This window comes from Rhagoletis zephyria, unplaced genomic scaffold (genome assembly GCF_001687245.7).
Source record: "Rhagoletis zephyria isolate East Lansing unplaced genomic scaffold, Rhagoletis_zephyria_1.1 Rzeph_scaffold_02070, whole genome shotgun sequence".
NCBI classification, from domain to species: domain Eukaryota; kingdom Metazoa; phylum Arthropoda; class Insecta; order Diptera; family Tephritidae; genus Rhagoletis; species Rhagoletis zephyria.
The window spans coordinates 71,350-79,988 of NW_016159154.1; the positions used below are offsets into that span (position 1 = coordinate 71,350).

Genomic DNA, 8,639 nt, shown 5'->3' on the forward strand with positions numbered 1-8,639 from the left:
TGCTGTTCGATTGGTTTGCTTCTGTTTTTTATTTTGTCTTTCAGGTTTTCGTATTGAAGGTAATCAAGGAACGTAGGAAGTTGTATACTATGTATTTCCTTAAATTTCTTTCTAATATTTTGAGAAGCGAACTCATTCTGAAGCACTTCTGGCAGCAAAGTATATACCTTGAGCACGTTTCTTGATAAATTGAAGTGTGGAGGACCAAAAAGTATCTAAAATATTTTTTGTAACGGAATATAGGAAAATTATGTGCAATATAGAACTGCTATTGTTTACAAATAATTATAGACTTACAAATGTGCAAGGGTGGCAACCCATTACGACTTTTATCGAAATTAATTAAAAAAAAAATCCTGTAGTTTGAAAAATCTTCAATGGAAAAGTAAAGAAACCAAATACTAGAAAAAATCGGGATTAAAATATTTACACACACTGTGTGTAAGCATATTTGCGGTTATTGCAGAGCACAAAATCAAAAATAAAACAAGTAACAACATAATTATTTTAGCTAAAGACTTTGAAATTTTGATGGTGATGGCAGTGAAGGTCTCCTGATTAAACCGTTGGCACAAGAATTTAGAAGAAGAGTTGCGTCGACTTGGCAGGTAAGGCTATATCCTCGGGAGGAAAGGTCTCTGGATTGGGTTAGATTAAGATAGCTACCTCAATAGGTATGGTAAAATGCTGGCAATTATTTTCCAACACATCACAGTCTTTCGGAAGACGAAATCCTTTCGTAAGACAATTGAAAATTTTTTCTGCTTTTTTCGCAAGGCTAATTGAATGAGGAGCTCTAAGCGTTATTCTGTTTGTCTCTTCACAGAAAGTTTTATGAAAATTAACTTAATTAAAAAGAGATATTTTTCTCTTTAAAACAATAAAATCTTAAAGAAAACTAGACAAAATATTCAAAAATAAGTATCTAAAAATTAACAGAAATTAACAAAATGTTTTTCTTTTTATAACAATGAAATCGAAATATTAAAAAAAGTATTTAAATTAAAAAATGAAGAAGTAAAATAAGAACCTAAAAATTAAATGAAATAAAAAAATATAGATTTATTTTTAAAACTTAATCTAGAAATTGAATTAAATTAAAAGAAAAACTAAATAAAAAAAATTTTCTTTAACAATTAAGGCTAACATTATAACAACAATTAAAGGAAAAAAGAAAAAAGTAAAACAAGTTCCTATAAATTTAACGAAATAAAAAAATATTCAACTTTTTTAAATAACAAAAATAAAACAGTATTTAAGAAAATGTTTTTTTTTTAAAGAAAATAAAGATAATAAAGAAAATAATTACATTTCTGTAGCTCTTGTTATCTACGAGATAGAGGCAAAAAACGAGAATTTCATGAAAAAATTGGGTTTAGTGGCCCGTACTACCTCGCTGCAATGGACACTTTTGTAGAGCATTCAATTCTGAATAAACCCCATCATTGACCAGGATTACACCATAAAATTCCTCGGAGCTGTAGACTTTTGAAGAAAAAAACTCAAAGTTTACGTGTACTTTGAACGGAATATTAACATTAAAAGTTTTGTTTAGCAATTTATCACAAAGTTTCGAGGTGGGAGTGCAAAAAAAATAGTCGCCGAAAAAAGGCACCCTAATATATATGCACCCTAATATGTTTACCGGGTTAAAAAAAATAGAAATAGTAAATTTCTTAAGTTTGCACCTTTTTTTTAAATTCTCTTTTGAAAGCACAAAGTGAACGAATTGCGAATTTCGTCGCTTATTTACCACTGCCTTTGCATTTTCTTACATTTCTAAGCATCTCACACACTGTTCCTGTCCTTTTTTGCTTAAATTTCTTTCAATGCACTATTCACTTACTTCCTGCGCGCTCAAATTGGCCATTACTTTTGTCACTTTCATTCTAATGTGAATTTCATTTGTCGTTTGAACTTGGCGAGCATAAAAAAGACGAAGCACCATACGTGGCGTTTATAGCATCTATAGCATAAAATCGTTCTTTAGCACTTAAATCCATATTTACTGGCATTGGTCTAATTCCGGTTTGTTTTTGATCTCTCCTTCCCGCTCGATAGCCTCCTTCTTAAGCCTTGGTCATTCACTATCTACGTATTCAGGCCACTTAAGTTCACTGTCATATTCCAATCACGTTCCTGTTCTATGCTTGTGTATCCTCAGATGTTGATGCCTCAAAGAGTATCTACTTGTGGTTGATTCTGTTTTTGTCAGTTGCATTGCAATTCGGAAAAGGTCACAATAAGCTTAAATACATGCATACATATGTATGTATGGGGCTATCTTTTTCACCCTTCCTCAAATTCCTCGAATATTTTTGAGCAGCTCATCGAATCTTACGCTAGTACATATGTTGCGTATGTATTTTGTTGTATGTTCGTATGTATGTTCGTTACGTCCTAGTCGTTTCATACAAACTTTCTTGTGTTCTTTATCCTTTGCCCCTTGTGCTTTGTCATGCATACATACATATGTATATAACTACTATCTAGTAGGTGTTTCATTGGAAGTGGTAGCCATTTCAACTTCTGGGTATTTCTTTTGCTTCCCCACATTGTTAGTGTTTCTGATTTCATCCTTTTTGTTATGATTTCTTTATCGTTGCTGAGTTCTAGTTTTGACGATACTTTGATAAAGTTTTTACATTGTGGACATTTATTTTTTCATATTTCAGCATACCAATTTGGCTCTTTTTCACGTATTTATACTCTGACATTCAACCAATCGGCTTAGTTGTATATTGTGAGGATCTTAAAGTTTTGAATGTATCACACCGTAGATATGGCTCATTCCACGGTAATCGATACCGAATGAAACGAAAAGAAACTAAAGAGTATGACTGTATTTTTTCTAGTAAGTAATAGTAAATAAATCTTACTTTCAAGACTGAAAGCCAAAATTCTGAAATTTATCTCAAAATCAGATATTTTTTTACTTTAAGTTGTACCATTTACAAACCCATATGAGAGGTTAATTTTTTTTTTAATTTACAAGACTGATTTTCATTGTCTGTTACCTTTTTTATATTGTTTAATCCGTCAGTGGAGAGAAAAATTCGTTAGCATTGTAACGGCGTAATTTTAAAATTTTTCGGGCAAGTACTAAATATTTTCACAAAATACACAAAATAGTTATTTTTTGAAGGAAAACACATCTTGGACAATGTAAAAAAGCTGACGAAAGTAACGCTATGATACAGCGAAATATGTGCGAATTGCTTCTATTTTCAAAAAAAGAACCGATTATGTTGGTCACGCCCGTGAAATCTTTTTATTTTCTCAGCTCAAACCGACAAATGATTGTGGTGTCAAGTAATAAGAAGAAAACACGATCACCTTATATACACTATATAGCAAAACTGATTATATGATGACTTTTTTTTTAATATTTGCAAGGTATGTATTTAAGTTACATTTGTTTGTTACTTCTTTTATAAAAATATAGTGCGTGCTTTAACCAAAACCATCAAAATAAAATTTTAAATTTTTATACCGAGCTTAGAATGTTAAGAAAATTTTCATCAAATCTTTAATTTTTTGGGTCTGATTTTTTTTGGTAACGGTTTTTGCGAGTTTTTTCTTACAAGGAGTGCAATTTTAAAAATAAATCGTCGAGTTTTTTAAATTTCCTTTGGAAATGGTTTTTCCCATTTTATTCCATAAGATATTAATGCTTATTTTGAAATGAATGAGTGCAAAAAGCCTTAAAATTTGGTCAAAATTATATTCATACAACTAAAGATTACTACGAAATCGGCCTTTCACGGATGTCGTTTTGCTTTATTTTAATATGCGCGAAGTTGAATTGAATATTAACCACTATACATCACTTTCGTTGACGTTTACAGTGAGTTTTTTTTTTAGTTTGTAATAAAAAATAAATAAAAAATAAATAAAAAAAGTAAAAAATAAGAAATTATTTATTTTTTCTAATAGATATTTTATGTCCAAAAGTAGTTAGCTACAAGTTAGTTGACATCTAATGCAGAGGAAACCAGTTCTCACTATTTTGCGGCCATCGCCCTTCAGAAGAGTTAGTTACGGCCAAAGGAAATAGTTAATAAATAGTTATCACTAGTCGACTGCTAGTTAGTTAATAGTTGGCTACAAACTAGTCCCATTTCCTGCAGGGTAGCTTACAGCGCATAGCTGCTAAGTGCAAAAAACTTATTATAACCATTTCCTACAAGAATTTCGCAAATCTTGGAATACTACATTTTGCGTGTTTAAAGCAAAGCTAAACTCCATACGAATTAGAGGAATTCGACCGTTATTAAAGGACTTCGTATTATTATGTTTTTTTTTTCAGATTTTCGTTGCCTCTTATGAACTTAGCAAATTTGCCTTTCATCGAATATAAACGAGAAAAAAATGAAACAATAACCTTAATCGAAACGATGCATTTTTAATATCCCCCGCTTTCCATATCAAAATATGAGTATTCATAAAATGTGGACTAAGCAATTTTTCACTCTCAGCTAGCGATATGTACTTATGTATGTGGCACATAAACGAATTTTAGTTTTCGTGTGACACATGTAATTAATGAATGAAAATATATTAAAACTTTACTTCCAAGATACGTACATAGATCCTACCCAAATGGCGCTTTGCTCAAAGTCTCATGAGCATTTTCTTTCAAATGCAACGATATATTCGTACATGCATACATATGTATGTACATATGTAGAGTAAAATATGTATTAAATGTTTTCGGTATTTGTTGTTTCATTGCTACGGGCTAAACTTTAGCATGTGTAACTCTAAATTTTGCAATTTTCACGGTATTTGTTTCAATATGCCTTGCATGAGTATGTTACATACTGCGCTGTCGCGACCCTGCAGGAAATGGGACTAGTTTGTAGCTAACTATTAACTAAGTAGCAGTCGACTAGTGGTAAGGTTTATTAACTTTTTCCTTTGGCCGTAACTAACTCATTTGAAGGGCGATGGCCGGAATAATAGTGGGAACTGGTTACCTCTGAATTAGATGTCAACTAACTTGAGGCTAATTACTTTTGGACATAAAATATCAATAAGAAAAACAAAATATTTTCTTATTTTTTAATGTTTTGTTTATTTATTTATTTGTTATTTACTTTATTTTATTATATTTCATATTTGTTTACATAGTCTGCTGTAAGTGGTCCCATATTCGAACACCGTCAGGCATAACTTCAAAATGATAACATAAAATTTCGATCTTCCTTTTATTTATCCTACGAAAAAGGATCTGCGGAGTTCAGAAAAAAAGTGTATTGAAAGTAATTTTTATATAGGGATATTTTAATAGAAACTTGTAAAGAAAACAAACTCCCGATAACGTCTGCATGACTCCGGCACCACTTTACAACTAACTTAAAATTATATTCGGATGGCTGATTACGAATCAGAAATAAGATTGGAAAAGTTCAAAATGGTGGACCCAATATGGCGGAAAAAAAATAAAAATCGATTGGATTCGCTTAAAATTTTATAGTTTGGGGTTTTTAAGGTCGCTGATTATGAATCTGAAATCAAATTTAAAAAATTCAAAATTGTGGATCCATGTTGGATCTACCATTTATATTCGGAGAAGGTAAATTCGAAAGTAAGTACATGGCGTATGAGTAACATTTTCATCTCGTCTAGGTAACTCATACGCCATGTACATACGTTCGATTTTGACTTTTCCATGATAAATGGAAATTCAGTATTACGTAAATGCTGCGACGCTTATATCAGTAAATACGTACATAAATTAGTCACCCAGTTTATGAAAACCGTTACCAGCTATTTTGAAAATCAATTGGCATCACTTGGAAACTTATTGTTCGGGTGTTTTTGGGTCGCTGATCACGAATCTAGCATCAGATTTTCGATATTCAAAATGGGCGGGTACAATATGGCGGACGATATTTTGAAAAATCAAGCCTCAGAAGCCCGGTTATTATCTGTCTCCACCACGTTTTGTTTGACATGGAACGTTCCATATTCATAACTTATAAACAAATACAAAAGACATTTTTAGTTACTGTACTTATTTGTAATGTTTTTGGCTACAGTTTGCTCTGAAAATCACCAGCACAGACAATTACAAATTCACGGTGGTCAAAACTGTACGAATGGTGATTTTTTTAAGCATTCACAATGTTTATCAAATTAGCGTGTCTGGGATAGTTTTTCATAAAAATATTTTCATATTATAACCATAACCATATTAGTTAAACTTTTAAACTTAATAGCAAACTTGAGGAAAATCCAAATTTTTTTTTTCGAAAGTTCACACTTTTTCTTGAATCAATAAAAAATTTTCGTGTATGCAGCTCATGAATCGGCATGATTTTTAACCGACTTCACAAAAAGGAGAAGGTTATAAATTCGTCGAAATATATATAATTTTTTTTTTATGTGTGTTACCGCATAACTTTGGGCCACGTTTACCGATTTCTATAATTCGTTTTAAAGGAAAGGTGTTACCTCACAGGTGGTCCCGTCCCATTCTAGCTTGGTGTAAATCTGATCATTGGATCATGAAGAAATCAACAATAATCTTAAATTTGTATATTAGAATGGAAGTCGGGTTTGTTTTTTGCTTATAAATTACTTGCAAATATTTTTGCTATTTTTTACATATAGTACATAACCATGAATTCCTTGTGGCGGAAAATACCGTTTTTAGCGAGTATAGTTGTGGTTATAGCATGATCAATATTTTTATAAAAAATTAATAGAAACATTTTGACTTTAAAAATATTTTAAATATTCTTACCATTCACTTTGTTTTTTCTTTAATATAATTATTTTTATTTATTTACTTAAGTCTTACAGGCTATTGGATCCTCAAAACCAGAACATTATATAATTATGCACAGATATGAAAGAACATTTCATTGAGGAAATTTTGTTGACAATATTGGCTGTCATATCAAGGGTGCATGATACTGATGACTCAATAAGTTATTGTTTAAACAAATTGCTATACCACTTGTGTGTGACGTGGCTCCATCGGTATATTTGCTTGAAGACAGTTTGTGCTACGGAATCAGTCCACCCTTTGTTTGAAGCACAAGCAACTTTAGTTCGACTTAGGTTGGCTTAGAATACCCATATTTTTCCTTTATTATCAAGCTTTATCTATATCTTTAAAAATATTTCCGAAGGTAAACTTTTTTAAAAAACCTCTTTAGATTCATGCCTATATTGGGGTTGCCACCCTGATTAAAAAGTTTTCGGCAGTAAAATTTCATAAAGCACTTTAGGTTGATACCCGTTATGGAATATTTAATTTATCTTATCAATTAAATTTGATTAAAATTTGCAAAAAGCTGGAAACCTTCCATAAATTCTTTTTTCTTTCTCTTGAGAGCCACGTTGTAATATTTACGTTGTCTTATTAATTTACTTAAACTGATAATTTCAAACAGGTGGCAACTCTCAATTTTTTTTTTATATTTTAAGTTATACCTCTAGCAATACATCGGTGCAAATGTAAAAACTGCATTCAATTCCAAGCCTGTCATTGTAAAAAAAAAATTCCTGCATCACTGCATTTTAAACCGATGTATGGCGCAGACATCCTGTAAGTTTGAAAACGGATGTAATTAATTTAACTAATATTATATCCACGCAACATATGCCATTTCTTCTCCCTTGTCAAATTGTTTTTTAATACATAGTACTACATACTTCGCTTCTCCAGGCTTTCCGTTTCAATCGCTAAATAAATGCATGTTAATAAAACGTGAGGAAATAATGCGACAAAACACGTTACAAGTATAATCACTGAACAACGACACACTTCACGTGCAACGTCACACACATACATGTGCGAAAGTGACAGTGACTGCGTTGATGATACTGACGATAATGATTGCGTCAATGTAGGGGCGTATGCGCAATTCATTTGTGAATGCGAAGGCAGCAAGGCAGATATCTGTGCAGTGAGTGGCTTTGTCATCGACAACGAGTCGTCGTCGTCGTCGTCGTCGTCGTAGTAGTCGTCAGTGTCCTCACCGTTGTTGTTGCGGTTAGTATAGCTGTCATTAATTTGTCAAAGACGACTTTTGTTCTTCCCCAGACGAGCAGCGCAAACCGATGCAGATCTGGATGCAAACTGTGCGTGGCTTAGTTTGTGACATTTGACAAATTTTTTTAATTAGAGCTGCTAAAGTGGAGAAAATATGCTTAGCAGAAATGCTTGGTTTCAAATGAGAAAATGAAATCGTAGAAGATTTCGAATGGAAACGTTTTTTTTTCTCAATTTGGGATGACCCGATAACTGCTTCAGATTGAAATTGAAAGGAAAATAGTTAAACGTTGAATCATTTATATTTACCTTTTTATATTATTCTCGCCATATGTAAAAATCTGCAAAAAAGAAAAAAATCGCTTATTAGAAAATACATTTAACAACAAATTTAATAGGGTCAGCGAACAATTTTCGTTGGCTTGAAGAATGCGTGCACTGTGTAGTAAGAGTGTTAAATATTATTAGAGTGACAGGTCGTATACGTAACCTAAAGTATCTGCGGCTAGTTAAAAAAATATTTTGCGACTTTGCAGTTATTAATTTGGTTACTTAGTTTACTAATTGCCAGCAAGTATTCAAGAAACACTCATAAACTTGCATATATACAAATGTTAGCAAATGAACAACC

General features: G+C 31.8%; 1 protein-coding gene across 1 annotated transcript in view; it reads right to left on the reverse strand.

Moving 5' to 3' along the window:
- LOC108365945 (mucin-17) overlaps positions 1-8,350 on the reverse strand; it is a 57,704-nt gene extending 49,354 nt beyond the window's left edge. Inside the window, 1 exon segment of the mRNA XM_017620174.1 lies at positions 8,318-8,350. The gene's annotated coding sequence lies outside the window, so the exon portion shown is untranslated.
- Between the last annotated feature and the right edge of the window lie 289 nt (positions 8,351-8,639).